Below are 15,658 nucleotides of genomic sequence, written 5' to 3' on the forward strand. Positions count from 1 at the left end.
CCGATCAGAAGGTCGGCGGTTCAAATCCCCGCGAGGGGGTGAGCTCCCGTTGCTTGGTCCCTGCTCCTGCCAACCTAGCATTTTGAAAGCACGCCAGTGCAAGTAGATAAATAGGTACCGCTCTGGCGGGAAGGTAAATGGTGTTTCCGTGCGCTGCTCCGCTGCTTCCGGTTCGCCAGAAGCGGCTTAGTCCTGCTGGCCACATGACCCGGAAGCTATACGCAGGCTCCCTCGGCCAATAATGCGAGATGAGTGCCGCAACCCCAGAGTCGGCCACGACTGGACCTAACGGTCAGGGGTCTCTTTACCTTTAATGATTGTTGAATGTTACTTTTTTGATGCAGGTTGCCTATTTTAAAGTTAGGTTTTATTATCACATTTTTGTATTGCATTAGATTGTTATAAGATGTACATTTTTTGTTCCTTCGGCTTGTAAACCGCCTTGAGTATTGTAAGATAGAAAGACAGTATACAAATTAAAAATGATGATGATGATACAAGGCGCCATCCCACCACTTTAGGGACTCCCCTCCGGATTTGCAGAATCACAAAGAACTGCACGGAAGAGTTGGGGGGAAACGAGCAACAGCGGGAACCCGGGACTGACAGATCCGCCGGATCCCTGGAGAACCCGGGGATTGAACCCGGAACCTTCTGCATGCAAAACAGATGTTCTGCCACGGAGCCAGGCTGCCCAGGCGCCTGCCCATCCCTTTCCGTGGAAAATACAGGTGCCTTTGTATGCCAACCGCCACTTATCAGATCTGACTTTTGTAATCATCACAACACGGGCGCCACACAAAAAAGGACAGAGACGCAGACGGAACAGGCAGCACAGGTTGTGGAAACGCTTTGGGGGTGCGCTGTGAGCTTGCTTTTCCCACCCCACCCCAATCTTGATCTTTTCAATTGCAGCCGGTCCAGGGACAGAGATCTGTGGGTGAGTCAGAGATCCCTTTTGCTTCTTCATCAATGAAAGAAAGAAAACTTTTAAGACATGGGTAGGCAAACTAAGACCCGGGGGCCGGATCTGGACCAATCGCCTTCTGAATCCGGCCTGCGTACGGTCCGGGAATCAGTGTGTTTTTACATGAGTAGAATGTGCCTTTTTATTTAAAATGCATCTCTGTGTTATTTGGGGGGCTTGCCTGGTGTTTTTACATGAGTAGAATATGTGCTTTTATGTAAAATGCATCCCTGGGATATTTGTGGGGCATAGGAATTCGTTCATTTCCCCCCCAAAAAAATATAGTCCGGCCCCCAACAAGGTCTGAGGGACAGTGGACCGGCCCCCTGCTGAAAAAGTTTGCTGACCCCGTATTAAGACCTGAACTAGGCTGTGCTATCTAAACTGCCCGGAGGTCTAAATTCCCCCTTTATCACTCCTAGCTTGGCTTCTTTAACGCTTGGGAAACTAAAAATAATGTTGCCTGATTTGTACTTGTTGGTGCTGGACCCAGAGATCATCGTCGGTGCGGAGGAGTTAGCAAACAGTGAGGGGAAGCTGTTAATTAAAAGTGTGGTCGGGTAAACGGTGGGGGGAGAGGCAAGGGTTAAAGGGTGGTGTTGGGGGGGTGCCCTTTAAAAAATATTATTTTTACTCTGCGGGAAAAGCAGCTGCGTGCATCGCAAAGGGCATTGCAGGCGAGAGATCGGCCGGCCACCCCTTTCATTTCCAATAGGCAGCCTGACATACAAATTAGCATATGAAACTATTGTGCCAACTTGTGCCATGGGCCTTTGCCCCAAACACCTGGCAACACACTGAGGGCGGGGGAATGCGAGGACTGGTGGTTGTGCCTTGAAGCAGGCTTTGGAAATGCGACTTATTTTACTCCCCACAAATTCAGTGTGATGCGGCAGCTAAAAAAGCCAATGCAATTCTGGGCTGCATCAATAGGAGTATAGCATCTAGATCAAGGGAAGTAATAGTGCCACTGTATTCTGCTCTGGTCAGACCTCACCTGGAGTACTGTGTCCAGTTCTGGGCACCACAGTTCAAGAAGGACACTGACAAACTGGAACATGTCCAGAGGAGGGCAACCAAAATGGTCAAAGGCCTGGAAACGATGCCTTATGAGGAACGGTTAAGGGAGCTGGGCATGTTTAGCCTGGAGAAGAGGAGGTTAAGGGGTGATATGATAGCCATGTTCAAATATATAAAAGGATGTCACATAGAGGAGGGAGAAAGGTTGTTTTCTGCTGCTCCAGAGAAGCGGACACGGAGCAATGGATCCAAACTACAAGAAAGAAGATTCCACCTAAACATTAGGAAGAACTTCCTGACAGTAAGAGCTGTTTGACAGTGGAATTTGCTGCCAAGGAGTGTGGTGGAGTCTCCTCCTTTGGAGGTCTTTAAGCAGAGGCTTGACAACCATATGTCAGGAGTGCTCTGATGGTGTTTCCTGCTTGGCAGGGGGTTGGACTCGATGGCCCTTGTGGTCTCTTCCAACTCTATGATTCTATGATTCTAATTCCCTTCCACCCAAATGCTGGGGAAAACCCAGAACATCCAACTACCTCCTTTTCGAGGGAAAATCTGTGCCCCGGATTTTTTTGTGAAATACATAACTAATATTAGGTTGGGTTTTGGGGTTGTGTGCGTGTCCTCCTCTTAGGTCTTAAGAGTGGTTGGCAAAAATATTTGCGTCAGATTGAAGCTGGAGACAGTTGGTTGGATCCTGATCCTGATAACACCAGGGTTGCAGGTTCGAGCCCCGATGACACTCTGGGTCCCTTCCAACTCTACAATTCTATTTGAAGTAAGTATAGGAAAGAACAGTCCTGAAACCTGGGAGGGAGCCATGTGACCCTTGACAAATAAGTTGTGTGTTGCTGGCTAGTCAGCGTAGACAAAACAGAGGCAGAAGGACAAATGGGCTGAGCTGAGACACTTTCATGCCACCTATTTAAAGCACTAAAAAGGTAAAGGGACCCCTGACAGTTAAGTCCAGTCGCAGACGACTCTGGGGTTGTGGCGCTCATCTTGCTTTACAGGCTGAGGGAGCCGGCGTTTGTCTGCAGTTTTTCCGGGTCATGTGGCCAGCATAAGCTGCTTCTGGCAAAACCAGAGCAGTGCATGGAAATGCTGTTTACCTTCCCACCAGAGCGGTACCTATTTATCTACTTGCACTTTTTGGCGTCCTTTTGAACTGCTAGGTCGGCAGGAGCAGGGAGCTCACCCCGTTGCAGGGATTCGAACCGCCGACCTTCTGATCGGCAAGCCCAAGAGGCTCAGTGCTTTAGACCACAGCGCTGTAAACATGCACGAGTTTCCCCCAAAGAATCCTAGGAGCTTTTGTTCATTAAGGACGTTGAGACTTGTTAGGAGGTAGGGCTGGGTGATATACAGTGGTACCTCTACTTATGTTCACCTCCGGTTACGTATCCTTCGGGATATGTGCACAGCAAACCCGGAAGTATTTTTCCGGGTTTTGCCACATGCGCAGAAGTGCTAAATTGCACCGTACTCATGCGCAGAAACGACACCTCTGGATACACACACCTTAGGATCCGACCAGCGCTCCAGAGGTACCACTGTATCAATATATCATCCAAAACCGGTTTCGAGTTCATACCATAGCTGTCAATTTACAGATTTGAAAATAAGGGACCAGCAGCCTCAAAAATAAGGGATCAGCAGCCAAAATAAGGGATTTTCCGGGCACAGGCATGTTCAACTTCTGAGCCCCTCCGAGCCAAAGGCAGAAAGCCCAGCCAGCAGCCAAACAAAGCCTCAAGGAAAACCACCGTCACCTCTCCGCTGGGAAGCGCTGAGCAAAGGCAAGTCCCCAGGCAATGCAGCCAATTTGATCAGCACAAGGCATGCAAGCTCCACCCCCCAGCCGTTCTTAGACTCCTTATTGGGTGAGCAACACAGCCAAGCAACACAGTTGGAGCCTCCCTCCTCCCTGGCCGGCAGGGAGGGAGGGAGAGGAGCTGCTTCCTTTGAAACCCGGGAAATTTAAGGGACATCAACAATAAGGGATAGCAGCGGGACATGGCGCTGGGATAAGGGAGTTTCCCGCCAAATAAGGGACGGTTGACAGCTATGAACCATGATATTGGTTTCCTAGTTTTTGACCTGGCAGTATGCTGTGAATCGTGGTGTGTGTTTGTGTTGACGCTGTGCAAAAATCACCAAGCGGGGAAAAACATGAAGCCAGCCAGTGCCTCTGCATAGCTCCATCCTTCTTTCGGACACTGTGATATATCAGAATTTACTGCGATGTTGAAAACCAGATATCGCCCATCTCTCTTAAGAGGCATCTCTTCCTCTCACAGAGCTACAACTCCCAGAGCCCCATGGGAAGAAGAATTGCCTGTTAAACCACTCTGGGAACTATTGCCACCTGACAACTCTCAGCACCCTTCATAAACTACACATCCCATAATTCCTTGGGGGAAGCCATGACCATTTAAAGTGGTATCGTAGCACTCTAAACTTATGGTGTGAATGTGGCTCTGGTCACGAGGCAGTTTTGGTGGGACAGGGTTTCACAGCCAATGCTTGGGAAAGAGCTGTGAGATCCATGGTTGCTACTTTCAATGTGCTGTTGTTGTTGTTGTTTAGTCGTGTCCGACTCTTCTTAACCCCCTGGACCAGAGAATGCCAGGCACTTCTGTCCTCCACTGCCTCCCACAGTTTGGTCAAACTCATGCTGGTAGCTTCGAGAACACTATTCAACTATCTTGTCCTCTGTCGTCCCCTTCTCCATCTTTCCCAACATCAGGGTCTTTTCCAGGGAGTCTTCTCTTCTCATGAGGTGGCCAAAATATTGGAGCCTCGGCTTCAGGATCTGTCCTTCCAGTGAGCACTCAGGACTGATTTCCTTCAGAATGGAGAGGTTTGATCTTCTTGCAGTCCATGGGACTCTCAAGAGTCTCCTCCAGCACCATAATTCAAAAGCATCAATTCTTTGGCGATCAGCCTTCTTTATGGTCCAGCTCTCACTTCCATACATCACTACTGGGAAAACCATAGCTTTTAGACCATACCAAACTAGATAGACCAATAGTCCAAACATCTTTCCAAGTTTCTGTGTTCTTCAGACAGGACCCCCTTGGGTTTCCTGGAAACGTATCAGCTTCCTTAATGAGAAGATAAATAATGGCAGTGATAATGTTTGTCGGCCACTAGCAATTTTCTGCTAGCTAGAGCATTTGAGGTACATTTTTGGGGGAGCAATGATGCCATGATCAGTGCCTGGCGTGAATTGAGGGTGCAGTTTAGAACATTCCCCCTAAATCCTCTTCACTGAGCAGATTCTCTATCTCTCTCACACCTCGCCCAGCAGGTGAGTCCATGTGGAAAGGGTGCCATTCCCTGAATGAGGAGAGTCTGGAAAACCACAGGTACAGAAAAAGGATGCAATCTGGGAACGCTGTCATATATTTGTAAGCAATTTCTGAGTGGAAGCGGAAGAATCAGCCGCAAAGACTCTAGTTTTAAGGTGCCTTCGGTGCAAAACAGAGTCCTGGTTTATCAGAGACGTTTTGGTCAGTCAGTGCAAGTAAACTGTTTTCAAGGTTGTGTTTTATATTAATGTAACCCAGCCTGAGACCTTCTGACGAAGGGCAGATAGTAATATATAATAAGTAAATAATAACATGCCTCATTCCTGGTGTCGCTCGGGAGTTCTAAGAAAGAAAGAAACAAAGAAATCGGTGCAGTTTTGAAAAGTTCTGGCTGCCATCTTGATTTGATATGGTGTCCAACAGTATCCAGGCAGAGACAGAAACCTGCTATTCGACCTCAGGAACCATCATGCAAAACCTGGTTACAATATCTTGAGAGGCGCCCCTAATATATAGTACCTGGCATTGCTCAGGAATGCTGATAAACCAAAAAAATCAGTGCATTGTGAAAAATCAGTGCGGTTCTGAAAGGTTCAGCCCAGCACCACATTGATTAACCACGGCACCAAAACATAGAGGACAAACCTCCTTCTCGATCTCAAGAACCAACATGCAAAACTTGATTATGGTCTCTTAAGGGGTGTTCAAATGCATAGGAAACATGAACAGCTTTCAAAATATGTAGTAGATGCAGCAATAGCAGACCCTCCAAGTATCCCTGTTTTCCAAGGACAGTGCCGTATTTACAGAAGCCGTCCCGGTTTCTGATTTGATTCCAAAATGTCCCACTTTTCCTTAGGATGTCCCTATTTTCATCAGAGAAATGTTGGAGGGTATGGAGTTATGCGATCCCCAAGCCAAGGAGATAAGTAACTATGCAACCTTTACCAGACATCTGAACATGCCCTGTATAGGGGAGTTTTTAAAATGTTAATGTTTGATTGTCTTTTTATATATGTTGGAAGACGCCCAGAGTGGCTGGGGCAACCCAGTCAGAAGGGCAGTGTATAAATATTATTATTATTATTATTATTATTATTATTATTATTTACATGTGAACCTCGGTTTTCGAGCATCTCAGAAGCCAAATGTTTTCTACTCATATTCTACTCATGTAAAAACACGCTGATTCCCAGACAGTCCGTGGGCCGGATTTAGAAGGCGGTTGGGCCGGATCCGGCCCCCGGGCCTTATTTTGACTACCCATGCTCAACACCAATCCTAGACCTGTGGTGGTTTGATAGCAGTTCTACCTTGCAGAGAAAAAAGTACAAAGTGCAGCTCTGTCTACAGAAATGCATACACTGTAAAGTGGTACCTCGGGTTACAGACACTTCAAGTTACAGATGCTTCAGGTTACAGACTCCGCTAACCCAGAAATAGTACCTCGGGTTAAGAACTTTGCCTCAGGATGAGAGCGGAAATCGTGCTCTGGCGGGGCGGCGGCAGTGGGAGGCCCCATTAGCTAAAGTAGCACCTCAGGTTAAGAACAGTTTCAGGTTAAGAATGGACCTCCAGAACGAATTAAGTTCTTACCCCGAAGTACCACTGTACAGTGGTGCCCCGCAAGACGAATGCCTCGCAATACAAAAAACTCGCTAGACGAAAGTTTTTTCCGTTCGCGATTTGCCTCGCAAGACGAATTTCCCCTATGGGCTTGCTTCGCAAGACGAAAACGTCTCGCGACTTTTTTTCTTTGACTAAAAACAAAGACATGTTTTGTTTATAAAGTTAATTTATTTTCCCTTAAATTTTTGAACTGCTCTTTACAGTATGTGTGACTTTAAAGAGCAGTTAATAAACTGTTGTTGTACCAAATTTGGCTTTGTTTGGACTTTTTTTGACCATAGGAACGCATTAATTGATTTTCAATGCATTCCTATGGGATTTCGTGCTTCGCAAGACGAAAAATTCGCTAGACGACAAAAATTGCGGAACGAATTAATTTCGTCTTGCGGGGCACCACTGTATTCTTCTTCTTCTTCTTCTTCTTCTTCTTCTTCTTATTATTATTATTATTATTATTATTATTGGATAGGTAAATGTAAAGGGACTCCTGACCATTAGATCCAGTCGTGGACGACTCTGGGGTTGTGGCGCTCATCTCGCTTTACTGGCCGAGGGAGCCGGTGTACAGCTTCCGGGTCACGTGGCCAGCATGACTAAGCTACTTCTGGCGAACCAGAGCAGCGCACGGAAATGCCATTTACCTTCCCGCTAGAGTGGTACCTATTTATCTACTTGCACTTTGACGTGCTTTCAAACTGCTAGGTTGGCAGGAGCAGGGACCGAGCAACGGGAGCTCACCCCGTTGCAGGGATTCGAACCGCCGACCTTCTGATCGGCAAGCCCTAGGCTCTGTGGTTTAACCCACAACGCCACCCGCGTCCCTTTTTATTATTGGATAGGATGTCCCTATTTCCCTCAGAGAAATGTTAGAGGGTACGCAATACCTATTTATCAATTGACTGAACTCTTCCCCCCTTCCCTGCCCCATTTCACAGACTCCCGGGCTTCCTCAGGACTCACAAGGGCCCAGCAACCGGCGGAGTCTGGAGAGCTTTTCCCTAACAGCGTCAACATGGCTGCTGCTCCATAATGGCTGCCTATGACCATTCGCCCTCCATGCAGCAGCAGCTCCTCCAAGCCGTGAACGCCACGTCGCCTCCGGCCCTGGACGTCCCCTACTTGCTGAGCGAGAGCCTGATCGCGCTGTTCTCCATCGTGGGCAACGTCTTCATCTGCGCCGTCGTCCTACAGAGCCGGAAGCTGCGGGCTGTCGTCACAAACTACTTCCTCGTCTCGCTGGCCGTGGCAGACGTCTTGGTTGGGGCGGTGGTCATCCCTTTTGCCCAATTCACCGACCTGGGTTTGCCCCGCTACCGGTCGCAGCTCTGCCTCCTGATGTTGTGCATGCTGCTGGTGTTGACGCAAGCCTCCGTCTTCGGGCTGCTGGCCATCGCCGTCGAGAGGTACATCTCAATCCTCAAGCCTTTCCAGTACAAATCCTGGATGAGCCCCCTCAACGCCCTCCTGGTGATCTTGGCGTCCTGGGTGCTGGCTCTTCTGATCGGCCTACTGCCCATGATGGGCTGGCACAAGCCCTTGCCGGCCAGCGGGGAGTGCCTCTTCAACGACATCATCACAAACACCTACATGGTCTACTTCAACTTCATGGCCTGCATGCTGGCTCCTCTGCTGGTCATGATGGTCCTGTACGGGCGCATCTTCCTAGAGGTCAAGCAGCAAATCCGCAAGGTGGCTGAGGGGGAGGTGGACGTCAGCGCCCAGGAGAGGCGGCGGATGATTGTCCGCAAAGAGCTGCAGACAGCCACGTCGCTGTTCATCATCCTCTTTTTCTTCACCGTCTGCTGGCTCCCGGTCCACATTCTCAACACGGTCATGCTGCTCTGCCCCACCTGCCCCATCCCGAACCAGCTCATCCTGGCCTCCATCATCCTCTCCCATGCCAACTCCGCCATCAACCCGGTCATCTACGTCTTCCGCATGAGATCCTTCCGGAAAGCCTTCGAGAGCGCCTTTTCGGGCATCTGCTCCTCCCCTGCCACGGATGCCTTCTCCACCTCCAGGATAACGCCTTCCAACGTCTCGGAGGTGCCTCTTCGGAATCTGTCTTTGCCGGGGAAGTGAAGGCAGATTCTCAGCTTGAGGCTGGCAGGGCTGCAAGGCAGGAGGCTGACAGCAGGTGGCGCTAGAGCCGACGGCAGGTTGTACACAGGGAGGCAGGCAAGTAGGGGGTTGGCTGAGGGTGGCTGAGAATGGTGGGGCAGTGCCCCCCTTCACCCTAATGGACCAGCCCCTGCTACAACTTCCTGATGTAACAACTTCCTAATGTAACAGATGGGCGAAGATGTCGAATTTCACTCCGTTTCCAATCTTTCCCACCTTAAATTCTGCTCTCTACATTTCCACAACAGCTAGCGTTTTCCATTAGGAAGTCCTCATGAAAATTCACCAGCATTTTAGTGAAAATTTTCCCTTGCATGTACACGTTTCATATGCACCTTTCCCTCACAGACACATTTTTGCAAGGCGATTTCCCTCAATATAACGCATTTTGGAACAACCTTGATGCTCACCTGTGCCTTAATATGCACACTATGAGAGGGGCATTTTTGTGCTGCGTGACTTTTTGCATTGCAAAATTCAGAGAACTGCAAATTTCAAAGGACAGCTAGGTTTCGGCCCACATTTCAGAAAGTACAAGCTTGCTTTTAAATGTGAAGTGACTCCAATTCCCCTCCCATCCCTAAGAGCTCTCGAGGTCAGGGTTCCAGCCAGGCCAGTCATACCCTTTCCTGGACACTCCGTTCCACTTAGTTCCATTATGTCCCTTACCCAACAATCAGTTGCATCCCATGTCCCCTGGGCATGCTAGGACACCAGTGGGGTGTTTTGGGGTTTCTAAACCTCCCCCACCATAGGGTTTCCTTCCCCCAAAAGACTTATGCAAAGCTTGGAAGTTTCTCCAAAGTTTCTCTCCCCCTTGAGGACAGGTTGGGCTGTTTCAGCTACATCAGAATATACACGTTTTGCTATTCGTACATAGAATATGAATTGTCTGCTGTGGGAAGGTCTTCCATCTGACATTGTTTTAACTGGACAAGTCCATTGATTTGTGTGCTGGGGGCGGCGGCTAGGATTATGGGGAGGCGGGGAATGGCACCTGCTCTTTTCCCACCTTTCATTAGTTTTATAAACCGGTTGCTGCATGAGATTTGGTATCTACGTTCTCCACAAGAGGGTGCTCCAAGACTTCGCACACATTGAAGTCCCTGTGCCCCATCCTCTGCTGCCTATTGCCACTTTTAATTCCTGAAGAGAGAAAGCAAAGAACCAGCTAGACTCAGATGGAGTGAGGAATCAAAACATTTCCCTGTGTATGCTATTGAAATGCTGTCCTGAATGGGGCTGTGCAAACCTGTCAATTTCAGATTCTCTTGGTTTCTAATTTTTCCAGTCCCAAATTCAGTCTTGCCAAAGTGATGCATGCTCTAGTTATCTCCTGTGATCCGGAAACTACAAGAGACCATATAATACCAGTCCTGAAAGAACTACACTAGCTCCCAGTACGTTTCCAAGCATAATTCAAAGTGTTGGTGCTGACCTTTAAAGCCCTAAACGGCCTCGGTCCAGCATACCTGAAGGAGCGCCTCCACCTCCATCGTTCTGCCCAGACACTGAGGTCCAGCGCTGAAGGCCTTCTGGCAGTTCCCTCACTGCGAGAAGCCAAGTTATAGGGAACCAGGCAGAGGGCCTTCTCAGTGGTGGCACCCGCCCTGTGGAACGCCCTCCCACCAAATGTCTAAGAGAACAACAACTACCAGACTTTTAGAAGACACCTGAAGGCAGCCCTGTTTAGGGAAGCTTTTAATGTTTGATGCATTACTGTATTTTAATATTTTGTTGGAAGCCGGCTAGAGTGGCTGGGGAAACCCGGTCAGATGGGTGGGGTATAAATAATAATAATAATAATAATAATAATAATAATAATAATAATAATTTATTTATACCCCAGCCACTCTGGGCACCTTCCAACCAAATATTAAAGCAATACAGCATTGTCTTTTAAAAGTAAAATAGTTGTTTATTGCCTTGACATCTGCTGGGAGGGCGTTCCACAGGGCAGGTGCCACTACTGAGAAGGCCCTCTGCCTGGTTCCCTGTTACCTCACTTCTCGTTGATTCGGCTGACCTGTTACCTCACTTCTCGCAGCGAGGAAACCGCCAGAAGGCCCTCGGCGCTGGACCTCAGTGTCCAGGCAGAATGATGGGGATGGAGATGCTCCTTCAGGTATACAACCTCTGCTTAAGTGTATAAAAACTACGCATGGCACGGCGAAAGCAGGCAGAGGTTTCTCTCTCTCTCTCTCATAATTCTAGAACTCAGGGACATCCAAACTGAAGGTTGGAAGATTCAGGACAGATAAAAGGAAGTTCTCCCTCATGCTTCGCCGAGTTAAAGTATGGAATTCGCTCCTGCGAGAGGCAGCAATGGCCGCCAACTTGGATGGCTTTAAAAGACGATTCGATAAATTCATGGAGGAAGAGAGGTCTATTGGTGGCTACTAAGGAAATCAGCCCTGAGTGCTCACTGGAAGGACAGATCCTGAAGCTGAGACTCCAATACTTTGGCCACCTCATGAGAAGAGAAGACTCCCTGGAAAAGACCCTGATGTTGGGAAAGATGGAGGGCACAAGGAGAAGGGGATGACAGAGGAAGAGATGGTTGGAGAGTGTTCTCGAAGCTCCCAGCATGAGCTTGACCAAACTGCGGGAGGCAGTGGAAGACAGGAGGGCCTGGCGTGCTCTGGTCCATGGGGTCATGAAGAGTCGGACACGACTAAACGACTAAACAACAGCCGCAATGGCTGTGGTGCACCGCATTGTCAGAGACAGTGATGCTTCTCAGTACTAGTCTCCGGGGACTACAAGCTGAGAGGCTCGTCTTGTGCTCAGGGTCCCCAGAGGCATGTGCTTGGCCACCTGAGAACAGGATGAGGCCACTGGCCTGACCCTCTTCTTATGGTCTTCTCCAGTGCTTTGGGCTTCAAGCTGGCGGGAGGTCGCGATGGGTCCAGCCAGGACCTGGCAGTTCTCAAGCTTCCCCCCTTGAGAGCCAGTGTGGTGTAGTGGTTAAGAGCGGTAGTCTCGTAATCTGGGAAACCGGGTTCGCTTCCCCGCTCCTCCACATGCAGCTGCTGGGTGACCTTGGGCCAGTCACACTTCTTTGAAGTCTCTCAGCCCCACTCACCTCACAGAGTGTTTGTTGTGGGGGAGGAAGGGAAAGGAGAATGTTAGCCGCTTTGAGACTCCTTAAAGGGAGTGAAAGGCGGGATATCAAATCCAAACTCTTCTTCAAATCCAAACTCTTCTTCTTCTTCTTCTTATCAGCCTCCTCTCCCTTTCGTCCTGAATTAATCATCAGGACTCCGCTGTCTCCCCGTTTCCTGAACATCAGTTGTCGCCTCTGCAGAAACCTCTGACTTGTCGAAATTGGAGCCTCGTCCTGCGCTAAACCCGAGCTGCAATATTGAGCTGGATCTCCTTGCCTGCCTGGATGGATGGATGGCCGGGCTGGCTGGCTGGCTGGGGGAGGGGGTGGGATGTCAGGGGGAGAGAAAAGAGATATTGGCCAGAGCCTCTTGCTTTAACAGGGGACTCTGAAACACTTCCGAAAGGCTTATTCACTATGGGCCAATTCACACCTTGCAAAGCAGGAGTCAACATGCTGTTGAGAAAGGTATCCATTGCCTTGCGCCCAAGATCATTTGCAGGAAGTCTGCTAATCACCAATTTCCATAGATGTGCAGAAGTAACTTATACCATCTGCATATCAGATATATTTCCTGGAGGGCCACTTTGAAACTGCAGTCAGGGTAGTTTCCCCTTTGGCCGTCCCCACCCATAACCTGCTTACAAGTCCAGAGTGCACTTGTTCCATGATGCATACTGTATGCTTGTGAAACGTGTATGCTTGTGAAACATGGGCCACTTGTAAACGCCATCTCCAACTCCTCGAAAGATTCCATCAATGGTGTCTCCAAAAAATTTTACACTTAGGGAGACAGGCGAACTGATGCCAGTGTACTGGAAGAAGCAAAGATCAGCAATGTTGAAGCAATGATTCTTCAACATCAACCTCGTTTGACTGGTCATGTTGTGCGGATGCCTGATGATCATCTTCCAAAGCGAAACTATTCCGAACTTAAAAATGGAAAGCGTAATGCTGGTGGTCAGCAAAAGAGGTTCTCTCAAGGCAAATATAAAAAAATGTAGTGTAAACACCGACAACTGGGAAACACCGGCCTGCGAGTGCTCCAAATGGAGAACAGCCTTTACCAAAGGTGTCATGGACTTTGAAGACATTTGAGTTCAGGATGAAAGGGAGAAACGTGCTAAGAGGAAGGCACGTTTGACAAGCTCTCTCCGTGATCAACTCCCGCCCGGAAACCTGTGTCCCCACGGTGGAAGCATGTGTGGATCCAGAATTGGCCTCCAGTCACTTACGGACTCACTGTTAAAGCCGTGTTTTTGGAAGACAATCTTACTCGGCTATGAGTGATTGCCAAAGACCACTCTGAACACCTGAGGGGCACTGCTGAAAGTAAGTAGGCACAGCCAGAGTTTCATCAGCGGCTGGGTAGGAAACAAGTTGGTGACTATTCATCCCACCTCGAGTCTCTCGATAGAAATGTCCTGATTGTGGAGGAGTCAGTTGTTGCGCCCAGACTCCAGCTACCATTTCCTCCTGCACAAGTCCCACCTTTTTCCCCTATGCAGAAGGCTCTTGAGTGATAAGTGGTCAAAGCGTGACAAAGATGTCAAAGCGATAAACTACCACCTGACATTCAGAAGACATCTTAAGGCAGCCCTGTTCAGGGAAGTTTCCAACGTGTGGTATTTTACTGTATTTTTGGTTTCTATGGAAGCCGCCCAGAGTGGCTGGGGAGGCCCAGCCAGATGGGCGGGGTATAAATAATAAATTATTATTATATTATTATTATTACAAGCAGCTCAAATCATGCTCTTGTCACAAACCACCACCACCACCCCGCCCTTCATGGCTTCGGGTGCAGAATCTGAGCTGGGGCATTAGAACGGAGTAGTGGGGCTGACTTAATGGATGAGCTTTGGAAAGTTTCAAAATTCAGCAGTTAGCATTTACTGGACTGTTACACCCAGAAAGCACATCCATTATTCAGACATGCAAGAAAAAACCTGGAACCATCAGCGCTCACCTGTGAATTCCAAAATTCACCAGATTCAGACATGTAATTAATTAACACTTCCAGCTTGTTAACAGTTCCCCCACTGACCTTCAAAATTCCGAGGTGCACATTTTGTGTTTCATCTTCAGGGAGCAGTGGTTAGTTTTCAAGACCCGAGCAATATCCCAAGTCTTTCTTAATGTGATGGGCCTCTGCACTCCTCGTTCAATGCAGTGCCTATGAACCTGAAATCTTTTCTCAAATCCCTTCCTCCGTATCTACCATGCTGAAATAAAGTACGGGGCACCCCAAATAGCCTGGTGTTTTTTTTCTTTTTCCTGCCAGGCACCTTCTGACGATTCGCCCATCTGTCCCTGTATAAAATTCCCCAGTGTAGCAGCAGGTTTGTGCTGCTGTGCCCCGTCGACTGATTGCCCGCCCCTAGGGGGTAACCGATACTTTAAGTAAATTTGTTTTTAAGCAACGCTGCAGCCCCGTAAGACACGGCTCGTAGGACGCACTAGGCGGTAAAAGGTTTGCCCTGTATCAAAGCAAGACAATGTCACTTTCAGAGGCTGGAGAGGGTTAGGGTTTCACCTGGGGGCTGGGAGGAAGCCAGCTGGGCCTAAGGAATGAGCTCATGCTGACATAGGGAGAGGAAGAGATGCACACACAATAGAGAGGAACAGATACCAGGAACAGCCATCAGCAAAACAAGCAGGCTGAAATAATATGGGGAGACAGCTTTGGGGCTTAGGAACAATCCTAGCTTTCCTCGACCTGGTGGCCTCCCAGATGGTTCAGACTGCAAATCCCGTTAGCCTCAGTAAGCAGGGGGTTACAGGAAGAACAGCCCCAAAGTGTCATGTTTTATGAAGAGTTACAGTGTTCAACTTAAGAGGCTGGAGCATCTGATCTGAATGGAGAAAGTCCTTTGCTCAGTCCCTGGCATCTCCCAAGTAGGAGACTGTATCCAGTCTAAAAACCCTGGAGAGCTTCTGTCAGTCAGTGAAGACAGCACTGAAGTAGATCAACTAATGGTCTATATTAGGCAGCTTCCTGTGCTACTAAATTGAACTTGGGGAAACATTTTTCTAACTCAATTTTGTATTTTTTTTTACAAACAGAATATTTCATTGTCTGTTCCAAGTTTCCAGCCCCCAGGTGTGTGGGATGAGTAGTTGAGGAGAACAGCTTTTAATCTTCTAGCTTAGGAAGGCTTTTCTTCATTGTAGTCCTGCTCTTATATTGTTTGGCTTGATGACTGATTTATGGCACTTTCTTGCGCTCCGTTGTGTATTTTGTTTTAATACTCTGCTCAAAGCTTTGGGAGCCCAAACAGCAGTATATAAATAAACTGTGATAAAAATAAATTGCAATGGTCACTTCGTTTGTGTGGTTTTTACAACACTCACCAAGGATGCTATCAAATTTTTAAAGAATATATGCTGAAATTCCGATGCTGGCAAATTGATGCAGAAACATCCCTCCCCTGCAGTTGTTGCTGTTGTTAATTAAATTTGTACACTGCCCTATACCTGTAAATCTCAGGGAGGTTCACAACATAA

At 48.3% G+C, this 15,658-nt stretch overlaps 1 pseudogene across 1 annotated transcript; it reads left to right on the plus strand.

Moving 5' to 3' along the window:
• The first annotated feature begins 657 nt into the window (after nucleotides 1–657).
• Nucleotides 658–9,482, plus strand: LOC309536893 (adenosine receptor A1 pseudogene; annotated as a pseudogene). The gene is made up of 2 exons (XR_014224732.1): nucleotides 658–940; nucleotides 7,863–9,482. The product of XR_014224732.1 is annotated as an adenosine receptor A1 pseudogene (transcript).
• Nucleotides 9,483–15,658: the final 6,176 nt, after the last annotated feature.

The sequence above is a fragment of the Podarcis vaucheri genome, assembly GCF_965113315.1.
Source record: "Podarcis vaucheri genome assembly, chromosome: 7".
Taxonomy (NCBI): domain Eukaryota; kingdom Metazoa; phylum Chordata; class Lepidosauria; order Squamata; family Lacertidae; genus Podarcis; species Podarcis vaucheri.